Source organism: Conger conger, chromosome 13 (assembly GCF_963514075.1).
Source record: "Conger conger chromosome 13, fConCon1.1, whole genome shotgun sequence".
Classification (NCBI taxonomy): domain Eukaryota; kingdom Metazoa; phylum Chordata; class Actinopteri; order Anguilliformes; family Congridae; genus Conger; species Conger conger.
The window spans coordinates 37,346,480-37,366,728 of record NC_083772.1 but is presented as its reverse complement, the minus strand read 5'-3'; positions in this window follow the sequence as shown (position 1 = coordinate 37,366,728).

Below are 20,249 nucleotides of genomic sequence, written 5' to 3'. Positions count from 1 at the left end.
TATACAGTATCGTCTCTTAAGAAGTGGAATACATTGGTGTCCCAGAAGGCAGTGTTATAAAGTGAAGCTATGATTGTTTCTGTGGAAAGTTGGGTCAAAAAGAGGCCAGGGCAGCCAACCTTCTAGAGACAGCCAGTGGAGAGTGATTTATTTATTCAACCCAACTGACATCACTGTCATCGTAGATAGGGAAATCCTGTGTTTTTTTTTTTTTTTATTCTAAAGGAACTTTTACCCCTTGTGTAACCTTTTCCCGTCAATTTGGATTTCTATTTGCAGACTTAGTGACTTTCATTTCATGATCCCAAAGTACTTTACAGCAAATGGGGAAAACTCATGACAACCAACACAAATGTACAGCCATTTTGCATGTGTTCATCATACAGTGTATTGGAGGGAGAGATTGAAAGTATTGAACCAATTATACTGGTTGATTTGGTAGCCAGGTTGTGAAAGCCAGTGTGAGAATTTTACCAGGGAACCCCATATTGCTAAAGGTGCCATGGGCTCAACATCTCAACCATCAGATCTCTTCCAGAAGAGTCCAGGTGGAAGCTTACACTCTACCAGCCAATCAACCAAACTTCCAGGACCTTTTTCTGTTATTTAGCTGATGTTTTTATCCAAAGTGACTTACAGTTGACTAAGACTAAGACGTGGACAATCTCAGGGCGTTGCTCAGGGGCCCAACAGCTGTGCAAATCTTATCATCACTGCACCGGGGCTTGAACAGCCAACCTTCTGGGTCCCAGTCATATACCTTAGCCACTAGGCTACAGGCTGTGCCCCCTACTGTTAACTAAGCCCAGCCCTGCATAGCTTCAGCAATGAAAAAATGATAGTAAGGTCACTGCTTCCTTACAACCTGTGCGTCAGGCTGAAAAGCCCCTTAGCTTTGATATTATCACAATATACCACTGCCTGTCATAAATTACTGCTTAATTAATCTTAATTTCTTTTTTTTGGCACTCTTTTCCAATTCCCAAAAATAGATGTTGCATGATGCAGTCAGTAATGCAAGATCCCTGCCCAAGACAGATCATTGTTTTGTAAATGAAGTTTAAAATTACCCTGCTATTCAGACACAACAAACACGACTGTTGCTTATTTGATGATAGCTTAATTTTATAATTTACTGTACATTTTCCCATACTAAATCTGAGTTACTTCAAGCTGATACCTTATTGTCAGGCAGTGGGACAGATGGACTAAGCCCACACTCCACTGGGATAGTGAAAACAGGCAGGCTTTGATGATGGCTAAACAGAATTCAGGCAGTGGTCTACATCCAGACAAGCAGTTCAAGGTAATCAGGGGCATAATCACAAGGCAGGCAAAAGGTCCAGTAGCGCGGAGGCAGTCCAAGACAGGCAACAGTAACAAAACAACAATCCAGAATCAGAATACGAATAAACAGGCTGAAATCATCAATGGAAAATCCAACAACAGACCAGAAACCAGAATGGTAAAGGACGAGGAAGGGACCGTGGAGGCTAGATTGGGGCCAGGAATGGATCAGGTACAAAAGCAGATGAATTAGCAACAGAAAGAACAAACAGGCAGGTATAGTACACTCAAAAATTAAACTAAATCACCAACAGGGGTGGGAGCTGGGGAACAGATAACACATAAGGAACAGGTGAAATGATTAAATGAATGACAAGGAAGGAAGTCCATATAGGAAGTGAAAGGCGGAGACACATAATGAGGAAAGAGGGAAAACAAGGACCGGAGTGAGAACACAGGGAGAGTGGAAAATGGAGAAAGGGAAATGGAAACAATATAGTAATTTAGGTAAGTAGCTAAAAAAAAAAGATATATGAAGAACTGTTGCAGATTTAGAAATATAAAGATAACGGATAAAAAACATAATGAACACCAAAAAAGACGTTTGATCTGTAGAAAGCAGGTCTGCCCCAGCTAGGAGACAAGTATCGAACTCGGTAGATCCTTCAACTGAATCTCTGATACTAGGCACTGAGGTGGTTCATTTTCAATTGACCTCTGCAAACTTACCAATAACGTAATTTCCACATTTAACTTTGATACGCCTACTCACGATATCCTCAGTTACATTGACTCAAAAGAACAAAATGAAATGTCATGTCATATTCCGTTTTAATTATGTGAGATAGCTCAGTATATTCTGGGTGATGTGTGCTACTGGTGCCATTAAGTAGAACACTATACTTGTAAAATGAAGGCAGGATTCACAGAGCCGAAAGCAGCCTTATCGTAATCTTAGTTACAGGTCTGACTTTTCAGGTCAACTTCAGTTCGTAGCATTTCTTTTAATCGAACGACACAATAGGTCTTTGATCCAATTTGTAATGTCAGACAATAATGAGTTCATGAAAAAAGTTTATGAAAAATATTCTCTCTCTCTCTCTCCCTCTCTCTTTCTCTCATTATGAGCTAAAAGCTTAATTGAAACAGTTCCTTGCCCAGAGTTCTTTGGAGAGCAGAAACAGATGTGTACTGATTCAGGGCTACTCGGTTTGTTAATTTTAAACAACAAGGCCAGTAAATTTTCAGGCTTGGTGTTCCCTTTTTCCCCCCAAATTGCAATTTTCTCAAATTAATTACAGGAGGCCGTCTACTGTCCGTGGCTCATTTTGTGAAACATTAAACATTAGATATTAAACCAGACAGAATAAAGCACTTGTAAGAAGAAGTTAACGGCGTAAAGCAATTTCCTGCAAAGCTGCTGCGTGTACCGCTGAAAGAGATTAATTTCCCCCTGGGATAGTACATTACATTGCCTACAAAAGGGGGTGGTGTTAATGGAGAAAATTATTGAAGTGTTTTATGTGACAGAGCAAAGATTACTTAGGAGTTCACCTTATTGCCACAGCAGATAGTCATTGTGGTGTGTATATTATGTTTGCAACATTAATTATAGAGGTTTTACCATGATTAACCCCTTAAGTCTCACCAGGGTTTTTTTTGCATTCGTTCCTTTTTTCAGGGCGCAATTTTCAATCACTACAGTAACAGGATATAACGTTGAAAGCATTAAAACTTATGGTTCTATCTGTATAACCTATTTTAAGATGCCATAGCTTTAATGACAACACTTCCTTATTTTGTTACATGTGGGTGGGGGGGACTTCACCTGCTCTGCATTTTCTCTGTAAATACAGATACTACAAGAAATATGGTAATGTCAGTGTCCTTTTCACAGTGTCCAGCAAACCAAATCCATAATAGCTTCTCATTCTAAAAATGTGCTCGGAGAAACGTAGAATGTCCATTGCTTACATTTTGTTTGGAATTTCTCAGGAGGAATTATGGTTGTTGTCAATTTCGCTGTTGCATACTTCAAATACAAATAATTATATTATCTATGTTTTGTATAGGCTCTCTTTAATACGATGAGCCCAAGAAAAAATGTCTCTGACTAGTATTTGTAATGTAGTTGCAGAGAAAATGCGTGTCCCTCATCCGTGTGTAAGAAAATACAGGCATGTTATTGAAAAGGCATTTTAGCTGATGACATTAAGTTTCCAATGGTTTATAATTAGTTAGGCTTGCATAAAACATAACATTTTTTTGCCTGTGTAATGAAAATGTAGCATCTTCAATATGCACGCTGAGACTGTTTTTTGCTATGTATTTTGTGATGCCTACATCTAAATAGAGGGCTTCCTTTGGAGGAGTTCCAATGAATCTCTTGTCTGAGTGGATATTTCTGAGGAAGATGGTGAGAAATATTTTTCTCTATGCATATAAATAAGGAGCCTGCCTGCTTTTCAATAATTACATTATATTAATGGCATTTGGCAGACGCTCTTATCCAGAGCGACGTACAACAAAGTGCATACCCATAACCAGGGATAAGTGTGCTGAAAGATGATGAATAATGTTTTTTTTTTATTTTTTTATAAACAAACAAATAAACAAACAAACAACAAAGCAAAAGTGTCCAAACTTAACTAGCCAAACACTGCTTACCTAGCCAACTAAAAATACTGATACACAAAAAAGTAAATCACAGAAAGACAACAATTAAGATTCACAGGGAGGTAGGGAGGGATGGGGAGAGGAGCTGCTTGAAGAGGTGCGTCTTCAGTTTGCGCTTGAAGGTGGGGAGAGATTCTACAGTTCATTCCACCACCGTGGAGCCAGAACAGACAGTAGTCGTGAGCGTGAGGTGGAAGTTCGGAGAGGGGGAGGTGCCAAGCGGCCTGTGGAGGCTGAACAAAGAGGTCTGGCAGGGGTGTAGGGTCTGATGATTTTTTGTAGGTAAGCTGGGGAAGACCCCTTAACTGCTTGGAAGGCTAGCACCAATGTTTTGAATTTGATGCGAGCCATGACAGGCACCCAGTGGAGGGAAGTAAGCAGGGGGGTGACATGTGAGTATTTGGGAAGGTTGAAGACCAGACAAGCTGCTGCATTCTGGATAAGTTGGAGGGGTCTGATGGCGGACGCTGGGAGGCCAGCCAAGAGGGAATTGCAGTAGTCCAGGCAGGACAGAACCATCGCTTGGACCAAGAGCTGGGTCGAGTAGGGGGTGAGAAAGGGGCAGATTCTCCGTATGTTGTAGAGGAAGAACCTGCATGACCGGGTCACCGCCGCAATGTTCTCGGAGAGGGACAGTCTGCTGTCCATCACCATGCCGAGGTTCCTTGCACTGGGTGATGGCGTAAGTGTGGTATCCCCGAGGGAAATGGAGAGATCCAGATGGGGAGAGGTATTAGTAGGGATGAATATCATTTCAGTCTTACCTGGGTTGAGTTTTAGATGGTGGTTGTCCATCCAGCTCTGGATGTCACTCAGGCAAGCAGAGATACGGGCTGAAACCTGTGTATCAGATGGTGGGAACGAGTTGGATATTGTCTGCATAGCAGTGGTAGGATAGCCCATGTGCAGTGATCACAGGGCCAAGGGAACGAGTGTAAAGAGAAAAAAGAAGCGGGCCTAGGACTGAGCCCTGGGGATCTCCTGTGGCAAGGGGCCGAGGTGTCGATGCCGTACCAGCCCAGGCAACCTGGAAGGAGCGACCAGAGAGGTAATAAATCGCATAATAATAAATTGCATGTGAAATTATGTAATGTGTTTGACTTGTTGATACGGGTTGGGCATTTTACAAAAACTTCAATCAGTGGACCTGAATGAATATATTAGGATACAAGATGGTATTATTGTGATTATTATACTTCTTCTTGACCTGTTGCTGTCTGAGGATAGCTGAAGTTTGGGACAGAGAGGTAGGGGAGGGTGACAGGCAGTGGGATGTGCAAATACTTTTTCATTCAGGATAAAAAGTGTTGTATAGTTTTCTAAGCAAAATGCAGTGTTGTACACTTTGGAAAACCTCTACCGAAAAGGGTTACCTATCAGAAGAGACCAGTATTATGCCTGTCCTCAAAAGGGTTCAAGAATAGTAACCATTTTATTTTGGGTATGCCATTTTTGAGCTTGTGTCATGAAGAGGAGCGATAGTTAAGGGATGAATTAAGTTTTTGATATCATGCACAGAAAGCAGTTGCTTTGTCATACAGAGAATTTGTCATAAATTATGAAGGACAAAGCACACTGTGGTTATATTGGATCTGGACCTGTGATTCCAAACTGCAAATGTTGCAATTCCAGGACCATTTTATTGACTGAAAAATTGGAAATGTCAAGACATGGAAGAATACAATAATGGGTACTAATCATGATATATTCGAAGAAAATGACAGTGAGAATGACCTGACCTAGCTTTTACAGTATCACAGAAGAAGAAAGGAAAGAAGAGAAGATGAAAAAAGTGGGCACTGCTGGTATTAGAATAACTCCAGATCTTATAAATCCAAATATCAGTGTAGAGTAGGTCATGACCAGACCTGGGTTAAATACATAATTGTTTTGGATTCAAATACTTTTCTGTGCTAGATTCATCTGGCCGGGTTAATTGAGCCAATCAAGAAGAGAAAAGGGTGGTATTTGTACTAGTATGAGAGTATTTCATAGGTTCCAATACATCAGACAAGCTCAGTAAAGTGTGAAAAATTATTACGTATTTGACCCAGGCCTAGTCAAAATATTGTTTTTTTTTACATATCAATTTTTTTTTCCAAGTGTCAAATCCTTCAAGGAAGAAATGTGAAATTCTCCAGAAGCGTGTTCTAGCTGCTGTTTCCCCCCCACTGTGCTATCCATCATATGTGCCACATGTTTCATGTAGAGTTGGTGCAGGCAGATTGCAAATGCATCATCAATCAGAGGCCATGTGTGTATGATAAGATTTGGCTCATCACACAGAGAGAAAGCCTCACTCCAAGGATGACTCTAAAGCAATCTGTGTAATGTTCAGAAGTGACACGGTTTAGTGCCAAGTCAGGAGGAAACATTCACACACTGGAACAGGGCCAGTGAGTTTGTAGCATGCGCTACCCGCCAATGTTGATTTTACAATGTGTGTTTATGTTTTGATCTGTTCTTTTTACTCAAAGTACTTGTACTACAGACTGCAGTTTCCATTGGCTGAACCCAAAGGTGAGCCATGCCTTAAGTGAGGTGGAGGAGTTCCCACTATAAATTAACCTGGCCACAGTATACAGACCACCCTCGATAAAACTTTAGTTTGTAAGTCAGTAGAATGTATAACTGTTATTCCACTGTAAAATAACATCAGTGATCAGCAACTCATAATTCCACTGCTGGAAACTGCTGGGTGGTTTTCTACCCTCCCTTTACCTGGGAGTCAGGTGTGAAGACAGTATGGCCAGTCGGTAGCACTAAGAACCCAGAAGAAAAGAGAACCAGGGATCGACTTGGATTCCGCGGCCAGTTGGATGACCCCTGCTATAAATCATCCTTTGAAATAATGTAAATAAGTAAATAAATTGCTGTATTTTGAGGAATATGAGTAATTGCTTGTAACGTATGGTACTGAGGACCCAAAAGCAGACCAACGGATAATTCAAAAGCGTACTTTATTCAGTCCAAGCTTCAGAGCCAAGAGATCAACAGACAATGCCCAAATCAGAAGGCAAAAAATGGTCGAAAAAACAAGCAAAGGTCAAAATCCAGGGAGTCAGAAAAACAAAGGTACAAAAAGGCTGAGGCAAAAATTAGAATTAAAAAAATGAAGCAAATAATCAAAAACCAAAGAAACAGATGGTCAACCAAAACATTACAGTCCATTTAAAAAACATACTTTTGAAAGTTTCAATCAATTCAAGTTTCAATCAATCAAAAGTTGCTTTGTTACTCTTTGCCTCTTCAGAAAACTGCTTTGTGTCTTTTGCACAACCTATCTCAGTCACCATAGTCACAGTCACTCAATTATAAATAATACTACATGTATTGCATTCCACTTGTGTGTCAATGGGGTGGTGCTAGGAGACAATTTCTGGACCCTAGACAGCTCCAGAGCTCTGAACAACCTTCAGGCTCAAAAGCAGCAAGGGGGCTGTCCAGTTCTGAACCAGATTGATGTACAGTTGGACAATCATCATTTTCGTCCTCTATGAAGTCATGAATAGGTACATTTAGTAACCCTAATTACAGTTAGGATACTAAATGTACCATATGTTGCAGTTGAAAAAAGGAGAAAAACGCTCCATGATACCTCCAGTACATCTTCAGCTGCAGTTCTGGTAGTCCTGTCCCAGCCAAATATGTCCTCTTTGTGAGAACCATTTTATTCACCTGACAGCAGAAATAAATAAAACATTGGCATAATATGAGGAAAATGTTGTTTCACAAAAGCTCTGTCGCAAAGCAATAACTCATGTGTCTGACTTACAGTTTCATCCCCGTAGACCTTGAACTCTTCATTGTCTCATTTCTCTCTCACAGGGTAGCTGGGTGGCAGAGCCTGAAATGTGTACATGGAGGAACTCTTTTAGCTGGAGCTGAAAATTGAGTGGCACAGCACACACAATGGTGAGTCCTGCTGTGAGTGTATCACACTCTAAGGATATCTGTTATTCTTCTTTTAAAAAACACCCAGCATTGGGCTGAACTTGCCCAACTGATCCTTTATCAAACCCCTCTAAGTCCCGCTGTCCTTAGTTGCTGTCGCTAATTCCGTTAAGCTTTCACTCTGGAAAGCAAGTTTCCATAGAAAACCCATTGACAGAACCCATCAGTTACACATATTCACTTGTATTTTTGGACTTTACAAATTGAACACACACTACCCCCTTAGCTTTATTTTCCAGACTAAGTAGCCTCATGGAGGCTAAAGTTCGCAGCTGCTTACTATACTTCGACTTTATGTGCTTCTGAATCAGTGGAAAAACTGCATCACTTTAATTTTTTAAATGTTGAATATGTTTCTAATGTATTTGTAAATACAACACAGAAATAAAATTCTAATAGCCCACGCCTTCAGCAGGAGATGTAAGCATTGGTGAAAGCCCCCTGCCTCCAAGGTCACTTGACTGCATGCAGACAACGGAAAACACGCTTTAAAGGCAGAGCCCATAAAAAAGCGCTTGGAAAAGGATCACCCACCGTGTTTGTGTGGCTGTCCTTGGACAGGCAGAGGAGCCAGAGAATTGCGGTGAGAGAAGACAAAGGAGGCACTTGATCGGGGAACAACTGCAGAGGCGAATGAAAAAAGCCCCTCCTCCACCCACCTCAGATAAATGTAGCCCATTCTGCTCCAGCCTTCCACATTTTACATTTTTCATATTTTTATGACTTTACTTGACATTAAACAATGGGTCTTTGTGTTCCTAGCCCATTTAATGATTATAGAAATATAGAAATGGGATAACCTGTAATTTATTGTAATTATGTGTTTATTTTGTATTATGTGAATGAGAAACATACATAAACAGCACACTCTGATAAATAAAATATACCCTAAAAGTACAGTAATGTTCTCTTTGGGTAGAAATGAGTACGTTTGCCAAGCAAGAAAAGTTCAAATGAATTATATATTGCTGGCACTGGGTGCAGATAGGGTACCACCCCAACAAGCATTTGTACCTTTTTACACCTGTGTAACAAATGTAAGTAACAATGATTTGTATGATTTCCTATGTATTGTTGAGTTTTTTTCATTACTATAATTATTATAAGTATTGCCTATCTCTATATACAAGTTATTATAGTTTACTTCTATGGAGTTTAAAGGTACAATAGGTAAGATTTTTGTGTTAAAACATTGTTACAAGCTCACTTGACTCACCCTCTGCCTGTGTGTATAGTCCTTAAATTCAGGTCTCAAAACTCTGTACCAAAACTCCATTTGCAATAATTCAAGCTCATTGGTTGAAAATTGGTTCTAATTGTCACAGCCAATGGTGTTTCAACGTCAGCATGTTTACAGAGAAGGGGGGGGGATAAACATTGTTGTGGTTTGAAGCTATTCCTTTCTTGACCATTAGAAGTCCAAAATTACCTATTGTAACTTTAAGTATATTCCACTCCATAAGTCAAATGAAGCCACTCAAATAATAAAATGTAGGGACCTCAATCCATCCATTATCTAACCTGCATAACCCTGGCCAGGGTTGTGGGGGGGCTAGAGCCTATACCAGGATGCATTGGGGCGAGTAGCAAGAAAACACCTTGGACAGGTTGGCAATCCATTGCAGATGCAGGGATTCAATATTGTTTATTTGGTAACACATTAAGTTGTAGCTATAGCTATGAACTTCAGGTTAGCTCATTTGGGAGAAATTTTGATTTTGCTGATGAATCAGTAGAAAAAATCCATCCATCCATCAATTATCTTAACCCGCTTATTCTGAACAGGGTCGCAGGGGGGCTGGTCTGCCTATCCCAGCATACATTGGGCAAAAGGCAGGAATACACCCTGGACAGGTTGCCAGTCCATTGCAGCATTGCAAAATGCAATGTAGATATCATGGAACAGTGCTATTCTTAATTACACGTGAATATTTTTAGGGGTCTAGGATTCTGTTTTTCCCCCATAAACTAACTTTTCTGAGGTAATCACAAAGACCGATGGGATATCATACCAAGGTGAAGGATACATCAGATTTACCGAAATAAGGCAATTTTGATGACTTCAGTTTGGGACACACTACCAAGGACAAGTGTGAAAAATTGCAGAAACAATGAAAAGACTGCCTTCGAAGGAAGCTGACTTAGCATTTGGGACACAGCCAGTGTCTGATATCTTGACTTATCTCTGTCCACTCTAGGGATCATGAACAATCAAGCCTGCCTAACACAACAGCTCACTGGATTGAGCTGCATAAGCAATAAGCCTTGCTGTTCTGACATATTGATATATCTAAATCCTTTCTTTTGTACCCTCAACCCAAAACCACAAAATATCTTGGACTACTGATTTGACCGATAATAGCACCTAAGCTGTACTGCTGTGGGGCAGCCTGAAGGAGTGCTTATTTCTAATCCGGCCTGATTCTAAATCAGGATTGAGAACTTTCCCAATAAATTAATTTAAGCATATAAAGCATGTATTTTTAAACAAAAGCATATAGAACAGAGATAATGGCCCTCAAATCCGAATCCATCCCCGGTTTTCTTTTCTCACAGGGAACGAGTGCTACAGATTGTCTGCACGCCTGACTCCCAGGTAAAGAGAGGGTGGGGAAGAAGCAGTTCTAGAATATAGTCCCTTGGTGGCTCAGCTGGTTTAAGCCATTTTACGAAGTGTTTATCAGGGCTATATTTTTACTGAACTATTGCCTGAAACATTTGGCTTTGACTTACATTTTAGAATGAGAGTCAAATTTAAGGGACAATGTTTACTGAATCCTGGCCTATGGACCATAGCAGGAAGGCAGTAGTTTCTTCAGTTAGAACATGGATATCTACACATTCAGTGACCACTTTATTAGGTAGACCTATACACCAGCTCCTTCATGCAAAAATCTAATCAGCCAATCATGTGGCTGCAACTAAATGTGAACTAAGTGACGCACGTTGGAGCTTTATTTATTGGAATGTGTTCTGAGGGCAGCATTAGATTTTATTGTATGAGGTGCCCAATCAAGAAAGGGAGGAGGTGTGGTCATTTGTAGTAGGAAGCCTGATCTCCCATTAAGACCTATATTGTAGCCTAGCCTAGCAGCATGTAGGCTAGTGGCTAAGATACATGACTGGGACCCAGAGGGTTGATGCTCAATCCCCCGTGTAGCCATGGTAAGATCCGTGCAGCCGTTGGGCCCTTGAGCAAGGCCCTCAACCCCATATTGCTCTGTCACAACAAATTCTATCCCCCTTGCAAAATGTATCCCCTTCGGAGTCATGTTTCCGGTTTCCGGTTACGTTCCCCTCATGCGTAAGTTAGCGTCAAAGTCGACAGCGTGGTTGCCAAACTTTATCTGTTGGTTGTTGTGAAGACAAAAATAAATAATTATACATATATTTCAAGTACATACATTGCCTTGTTTGGCTGTATTAATTTATGTATGGGTTGTGTTTAAATATTAAGAGCAAACTGCATCTCAAAGACACTGTCACTCAAAAATGACACCCCACAAGGAGTACTTATGTTAAAATGTTTCCCATTTATTTTGGCACTGTGAATACAAAAATAAATAATTAAATATCGCACCAGAGGGCAGCGCTGAGTTGCTGGGTTCGTCAGAGGTCTGATCAATTACACATGCTTCGGGTGAACCAGGTGCACGGCGAATTTTACATTAAAGTGTCAAACAAGCAAACGGGTCCTGTTTGTATGAGTGATGTAGATATTCCCGCAGGGAACAAGTTACAGAATTAGGGTTTAACTCATTGCATAGACTACCTCAGAGATGCTATTGGTATGTATTGGTTATTATTTGGTATAACCTAACGATGTTTATTTAGAAAATGTGATTGACCATTTTTTATTTTATTTATAGAAACTGCTGATGTTTCTGCACATTTAAGAACTGTTACGGTATACCTCCGCTTGTAAATGTAAAACTTTATGAATGCAACATTAGACAATGTTAAAGAAAACCTACAATGCATTTAGTATCCTCATTCACATTTCTGCATTGATCAGCTGAAGTAATTAAGCAATTAAGCACGGAACAACCTAGCCGTTTCGATCGCGAAAGGCGGGGCGGCACTGTGCAGTTTGGCAGGACTTTATTGCTGGGTTTTGCTATTACGGCGCTGCGTCCAATGAAATTTAAATTATTTTATATATGTAGCGTATGTTGTAACGTGGGGTTATATTAAGAGTACTGTGATTTGTGGTGTTTGCTGTTTCAATGACATTATTATGCCATCTAAAATGTGAAGTGATATTTGAGGTGCAGTTGGTTAATGATGTTTAAATGACGGAGAATGTGTGATTAAATTATAATAACTAGTTGTATATATTTTCATTTATTTTGTGGAGTAAAAAAGACTAATTGTAGCCTCAATTTATATCAAGCATGTTTAATCCTGATTAATTAATGTTATTAGCATGTTAATAATAACAGCAGCTGGGGGTGTCTCGGTGGCGCAGCCTGTAGAGCACTGACCGCATGCTCATTGCAAGCCGCGACGTCGGCGGTTCGTAATCCGACCGTCCGACATTTGTCGCATGTCTTCCCCTTTCTCTCGCTCCCATTCTTCCTGTCTCTCTATACTATATACTGTCCAATAAAGCTGAAAAAGGCCTAAAAAATATCAGCAGCTGATATGGTTTAATGAATTCATTTTGTTTTATTGGTTTTCTGTAAAGGTTTTCAACCTAACTCAAAACTCCAAGCTAACTTAAAAAACTCCAACTAAACAGATTGTGTGGAATACAACTGCTGTGGACTTGGAAAATTGTTCAGATAAATGCAAGGAAAGGAGTTGAGTTCTCCGGCGTGTCCTCTGTAGTTCTCTGAGCCATTTTTGAGTTTAGGCAGGCATTCAGGCAATAAAAACCCAAATAACTCGACAGTTGCTATGATGCAATCTATAAGATACATTCCCCTGATGCGTACAATAGCATCAACTGGCTAGCGTGTCTTTTTGTAAATGGCATACGCTTAGTCATTACTCTGTCAGTAAGCATTTATTTATTTATGTAAGTCAGCGAAACATATACATTGCCATTTTCCCTACAGTTTAGGATAGTGATAGCGATAGCTAACTAGTGCTCATCTCTCGGTGGACTAATATCAGTACCATTAGCGAGTTAGTGAAACGGATAGCACACCATTCAGCAATAAATATATGTAACTTAGGGAAGTAGATAAACAGGACATCTGATGTTAGGTATATATATATATTTAAGTTAGCTCCCTAGCTATCAAAATAATAAATACTAGCTCGTGAGACATCCGTCGATAGATCGCTCACTAACTAGGAAGATAAGCCATAGCTGTTTTTTATTCCTAGCTAGCTAGGGATCTTTCTATCTAGCTAGCTAGATATAGCCTATATCGTGGTTCAATGTATATAAATAATCGAGATATTCCATATGAAGCACTACATATTCACAAAAGCATCGCTAGCTAGCTGATGCAGAGCCTATTACACACAGCAGAAAACAAATACGATTGACGTCATTGCAGAGACGGAACCAGAAACATGACCCCGGAGGGGATAAGTTTTGCAAGGGGGATAGAATTTGTTGTGGCAGCTCCGACTCCTACTGAGTCAAATCAACTGTAAGTCGCTTTGGAAATCAGCTGATGATGTCATGTACAGTATATTACATTTGGGCAATGGCCAAGAAGAACTTTACCCCTGTTCTCTCTCTCTCTCTCACCTTCCCACTCGCAAATGTTCTCTCTCTCCCCAGGGCGTCCTGGAAAAAGAGAATCATGTTCTCAATGGAACTCACCTGGATAAATAAAGGATTTTAAAAAAAGACTATGTGGTAGAAGCAATGTAGCAATTGGTGCATTGCATGGCATTAGCAAGCGAAACCAGCCATAAAGTAAAAATAGTTCAGAAGAAGTAGTGAAGGGCAGCTGGAGGAGCAGGTGGTGACGATATTTCAGATGTTGCAAAGTAAGTCATCTGCAGAGGCATTCTGGGAAAAGCTGATGGTACCAGACCTTACACATTTGTTACGCAGAGTGGTGCACTCTACAGAAATTGGTACTAGGTGCAGGCATCGTGAGTGTTATGACAAAGCTGTCAAAGGGCTGCCAGTGCTTGCTTTCTCTTTTCCCTATATGAACTCTCACCTTATATTCAAGAAAATATTTTTTTGTATGTATCTATATACACTCAGCGAGCACTTTATTTGGTATTTATTATACTTATTTTTTTAGACTTCTACTGCTGTAGCCTATCCATGTGTCTCTATACTACTGTTGTAATGTGTGGTTATTTGTGTTCCTCTCACCTTCCTGTCAACTTTGACTAGTCTGGCCATTCTCCTCTGAAGTCTCTCATTAACAAGGCATTTCTGTCTGCACAACTGCTGCTCACTGGATTTTTCTTTGTTTTTTGCACCATTCTTTGCAAACTCTAGAGACTAGTGTGCGTGAAAATCACAGGAGATCAGCAGTTTCTGAGATACTCAAACCACCCTGTCTGCCACCAGCAATCATTTCACAGTCAAAGTCACTTAGATCACATTTTTTCCCCATTCTGAGGGTTGATGTGAACATTCGCTAAAGCTCCTGACCCATATCTACATGATTGTATGCATTGCACTGTTGCTACATAATTGGCTGATAAGATAATTGCGTGAATAGGTAGGTGTAATAAAGTAAAAACATTCCTAATAAAGTGTTCGGTGAGTGTATGTTCTCTTTGAAATGTGCCATGTTGGCAGTGCACTTTAACTGGTAAATTTAACTGGTACTTTTATTTTATTTTTTCAGCCAAAATAATTACTCTGTTTCCCCGGTTTGCCACATAATTGTGATTGTTTAGTGTGGTCAGTGTTTAGCTGGTTTGGAATTTTTTATTAAAAATAAATAAATTAACAGCTCCAGGTTCAACACCATGCACATTGGACTTTGGCAGAACAATACATCACACCTTTACTGACTTGCTATATAGCACTACACATTACTAGTGCAGTCAATAAGTATTTGGAAAGTGACACAATTTTAGATTTTGTTGTGCCTCCGTTAGATATGAACAGAATACCTTGAGCTTGGTTTTGAAACCGGTTGACCGGTTAGACCAGCTCCATAGGCTAATCCCAGTGTCATGGTGGGAGGTAATTCTCACTGGTGCCACTAGTTGGCCGAGGATAATTGTTTCCACCTGTTCCTCGTTTACGCCAGGGGAATTACCTCCCGGGAGAGTATTTAAGACCAGCAGGGACTAGTTTCGGTGCTTTTGTGTTCAACCGTTCGCCCTTGGCACAAATCCGGTAAAGCGCCCGGTAGACTCTAACCCTATACGAGTCAGGTACGGTGCTGGTGGATAATTCTCTCATTGCTAAAAAGGAGAAATATCTAAAAGGTAAGGAAGGCGTACAGCTGGAAGTGTTGTGTGTGCTGGCGCCTTCCTCAAGGGTTTTGTTTTTCTTTTGGACTCGTGTGAGTCGATGGTAGAGGGACGTTGTCCCCGGTGTGTATTTTGGTTTGCATTTTTGTCCCGAGCTGCGCCTCAAGGTTTTTATTTTCGTGCCTAGCTTTTCTCGCTAGGTTGTATTTTCTTTTGGTTTTCACTCAGTGCCCAGCTATTTGGCACGGTACCAAAGTATTGGTTCGCCCTAGTTACTTAAGGGTTGTTTTACGTTCTCTAGCCGTTTTTGAGCTACTTCTCTGTTTACGATTTCTAAGTTTGGTTTGTTTAATTTCCTTTCCTCCCATTGTTCCGGGAGAAGTCCTGTTCCTAGCTGGGTATCCCTATTTCGGTTCTCCCTGGGATTTAGTGACTGACACGTTCGCGTGTCGGTTAAAAAAGGTTCTACCTTTGGTCGCCCCTGGCTCTCCGCTTAGCTTCCAACGCGACACCCAGAATCCCAATGTGTCCGATCTCAACACTGTACTGTAACAGTTTTATGTTCTTGGCTATTGTTGGTCGCATCTCACATACGCTAATTCAGAAACATTTCTCTAGATCAGTGAAACATAGCCTATGCTATTTGGCGCTTCATATGTCAGTTATCTTGAGTGTTCGCTTTTAAAAACAATTATTTCCCCACCGTAACAAATGTATTGGTAATAAATCATGGTACCATTTGGAAACAGTTGGTTGAATAAATGCATGCATGCATGTTTACGTAGGCTACTGGAATAACTGTAGCTGCCCTGCTTGTTAACAGTCATGCAGGTTTTATGTAGGCTACAATCAGTGGGGTGGGGAAGTGAATTTTTTCCACTAGCCGTGTGTACTTGAAGACCTCCAGGGAACTTAAGTATTGTTTCTGTGTTTTTTGCATGTGAGCAGTAGGTAATAAGGAAACCTTGTTAGTCTCAGCTGTTGTAGATTTGTTGTCAAATCGCCGTGTTAGTTATACCAGGTGTCTTGCTTTTCGTTATTAGTCAGCAAATCTAGTGTGTTTTTCACCAGCCGCTGGCAGTTTCGCTCGGTTCTGTTATTCTGATTAGGTGATCAGAATCAGTTAGATACTTTGGACGCTGCAATTGTTAGGATAATTTTTAGATCGCTAGTTTGCATTAGTATATAGCAGTTTATATAGGCGTGCTCAGAGCGACGCTAGCTCCCTCCCACTTTGGAATGGTATGGTGTGTCAGCACCCCATTACAGTCTGCTCTCTCCCCTTCAGAACACGCTTCCAGCAACGTGGCCCTCCACGGCAACAGAACCCCACCAACCTCTGCTACCCCTCACTGACCCCCTGTGACAACTTCACAGTTGCAGGGGGGCTATGGAACTGCCAGTCTGCCACACAGAAGGCTGACTTCATTACTGGTTATGCCTCCCTCCTGTCCCTACAGTTCCTTGCCCTCACCGAGACCTGGATTACACCAGAGAACACCGCCACTCCCGCTGCCCTCTCATCCTCCTTCTCCTTCTCACGCACCCCCCGGCCCTTTGAATGCCACGCTGTCTCAATTACTCACCCTGTTGAACTTTATATTGTTGTTGTTTATCGTCCTCCAGGTGCCCTGGGAAGTTTCCTTGATGAGCTTGACACTCTACTCAGCTCATTCCCTGAGGATGGCACCCCACTTATCCTCCTGGGAGATTTCAACATCCACCTGGAAGCCTCCCAGTCTGCTGCCTTCTTACCACTACTTCACTCCTTTGACCTCTCTCTGCAGCACTCTCCCCCAACTCACAAGGCTGGAAACCTTCTCGACCTGATCTTTCTGAGGAACTGCTCCTCTTCTAACCCCACTGTTACCCCTTTACACAAGTCCGATCCCCACTTAATTTCCTTCTCCATCACCCTAGTCCCTCTGCCTCCCTCCCCTTCTCTCACCCCCACTGTTTCTGTCCGATGTAACCTCTGTAAGCTCTCTATCACCCTCCTCCCTTGCCCCCCGCTTCCCTCCCTCCTCTTGAATCCTTCTCCAAACTACCCACTGATTCCGCATCTTCCGTGCTGCTTTCCTCTCTCTGTCCTCTTGTCTCCCGGCCTGCTCGATCCTCCCCTCCCAGCCCATGGGTTTCTGACCTTCTACGTTCCTCCAGGCCCAGCCTACGTGCAGCTGAGAGGAAGTGGAGGAAATCAAAAGACCCATCGGACCTGTCTTCCTACCAGTCTCTCCTGGCGGAATTCTCCTCCGCTATCACCACTGCCAAAATAAATTACTTCCAAACAAAAATCCAGAACTCCACTTCTAACCCTCATCAACTGTTCTCCATTTTCTCCTCTCTCCTCAGCACACCTCCCCCACCATCTCAGTCCTCGCTCACTGCTGATGTATTTTTTGACGAGAAGGTTGCAGATATCCGCAGCACCTTCGCGACCACCACCACTTCTATGCCTGCTTCCATTTCTGTGTCTGCCCCCTGTTTCTCCTCTTTCTGTCCCCTTACAGATGCTGATGTGTCTCACCTCCTGCTCTCCCACCGCCCTACTACTTGTGCCCTGGACCCCATCCCCTCAAACCTCTTTCAGGCAATCATGCCTGACATCCTCCCGTTTGTCACCTCCCTTGTTAACTCCTCTCTGTCCTCTGGCTGCTTTCCCTCATCATTCAAGAGGGCCTACATCACCCCGCTCCTAAAGAGACCCACTCTAGACCCCTCCTGCATTCAAAACTACCGTCCGGTATCTCTCCTTCCTTTTCTATCCAAATCCATTGAACGAACTTCCTCCAACCAACTCTCTTCCTTCCTCTCACAGAATAACCTGCTGGACCTCCACCAGTCCGGCTTCAGACCTGGCCACTCGATGGAGACTGCACTCCTCTCTGTCAATGAGTGCACGAGCAACCTCTCTGTCCTCTGTCCTGATCCTTCTTGACCTCTCTGCGGCGTTCGACACGGTCAACCACTCCATCCTCTTAGCCTCGCTGGCATGTACAGGGATCTGTGGCACAGCCTTAGAGTGGATCAAATCTTATCTCTCTGGCTGGTCCTCCCAGGTGTCCTGGGCTGGAGGAGTGTCAACCCCTCGCCCCCTTGTTACAGGAGTCCCCCAGGGCTCAGTCCTCGGACTCTTCTCCATCTACACAAGATCCCTTGGCCCCGTTATCTCTGCTCATGGCATCTCCTATCATTGTTATGCCGATGACACGGAACTCTTTCTCTCCTTCCCCCCATGAGACACACAGGTCTCTACCCGTATCTCCGCCTGCCTGAGAGACATCCAGAGCTGGATGGGCAACCACCATCTAAAGCTCAACCCAGGTAAGACGGAGGTAATCTTCATCCCTGCTTTAACCTCTCCCTTCTCTGATTTCTCCATCTCACTAGGGGATACCACAGTGACCTCATCCCCTAGTGCAAGAAACCTTGGAGTGGTGATGGACAACAGGCGAGAACATCGCTACGGTGACCCGGGCGTGCAGGTTCTTCCTGTACAACATCCGGAGAATCCGACCCTTTCTCACCACCTACTCCACTCAGCTCCTTGTTCAAGCAATGGTCCTGTCCCGCCTGGACTATTGCAATTCTCTGCTGGCTGGCCTTCCAGCATCTGTTTTTGTACTTCCCTCTAGGGTCTTTCAGCGAACTTATCCCTGGTTATGGATATGCACTTTGTTGTACGTCGCTCTGGATAAGAGCGTCTGCCAAATGCCAATAATGTAATGTAATGTAATCTGCCATCAGACCCCTCATCCAGAATGCTGCAGCCCGTCTGGTATTCAATGTTCCCAGACATTGACATGTCACCCCCCTGCTCAGGAACCTCCACTGGCTGCCTGTTATGGCTCGCATCAAATTCAAAACTCTGACCTCCTTCAAGCGCAGACTGAAGACCCATCTCTTCAGGCTACACCTTTCCCTCCCCAACTCACAATCACCGTGATTAGCCTTAGACTGTAATGGCACTTATGTATAGATATCGTTACTTGTATAGGTATTGTTGTTTTTATTGGCTGTTGTATTGTTGTATTCTAGCTGCGAACTTTGGTATGCTAGTTTGAAAGTTGATTGTACTCTTCAAGGGTTCTGAATTTCTGTATGTTTACACTAGGACTCGGAACTGTACTGTCCTCTCAGCTCCTCTTTGCACTTGTTCTTGTGTTTGATTTGCACTTTGTTGTACGTCGCTCTGGATAAGAGCATCTGCTAAATGCCACGTAATGGAATGTAATGTAATGTAATGTAATTCTGCGGGGCCAGATTGACTTCCAATTAAAGATCCCATATAATGATAACATGCTGCAAAGCTTTGGAATAAATAATTTTGAAATGGTTTGAAATGGAAGTATTCACAGCACTTCACTTTTCCCGCATTTTATGTTACAGCCTTCTTCCAAAATGGAATAAATTCATTTTTTCCTCAAAATTCTACACACAACACCCCATAATGACAACATGAAATAAGTTTTTTTGAGACAAACTAAGAAATCACATGTACATAAGTATTCACAGCCTTTGCTCAATACTTGATGCACCTTTGGCAGCAATTACAGCCTCAAGTCTTTTTGAATATGATGCCACAAGCTTGGCACACCTATCTTTGGGCAGTTTCACCCATTCCTCTTTGCAGCACCTCTCAAGCTCCATCAGGTTGGATGGGGAGCGTCGGTGCACAGCCATTTTTAGATCTCTCCAGAGATGTTCAATCGGATTCAAGTCTGGGCTCTGGCTGGGCCACTCAAGGACATTCACAGAGTTGTCCTGAAGCCACTCCTTTGATACTTGGCTGTGTGCTTAGGGTCGTTGTCCTGCTGAATGATGAACCGTCGCCCCAGTCTGAGGTCAAGAGCGCTCTGGAGCAGGTTTTCATCCAGGATGTCTCTGTACATTGCTGCATTCATCTTTCCCTCAATCCTGACTAGTCTCCCAGTTCCTGCCGCTGAAAAACATCCCCACAGCATGATGCTGCCACCACC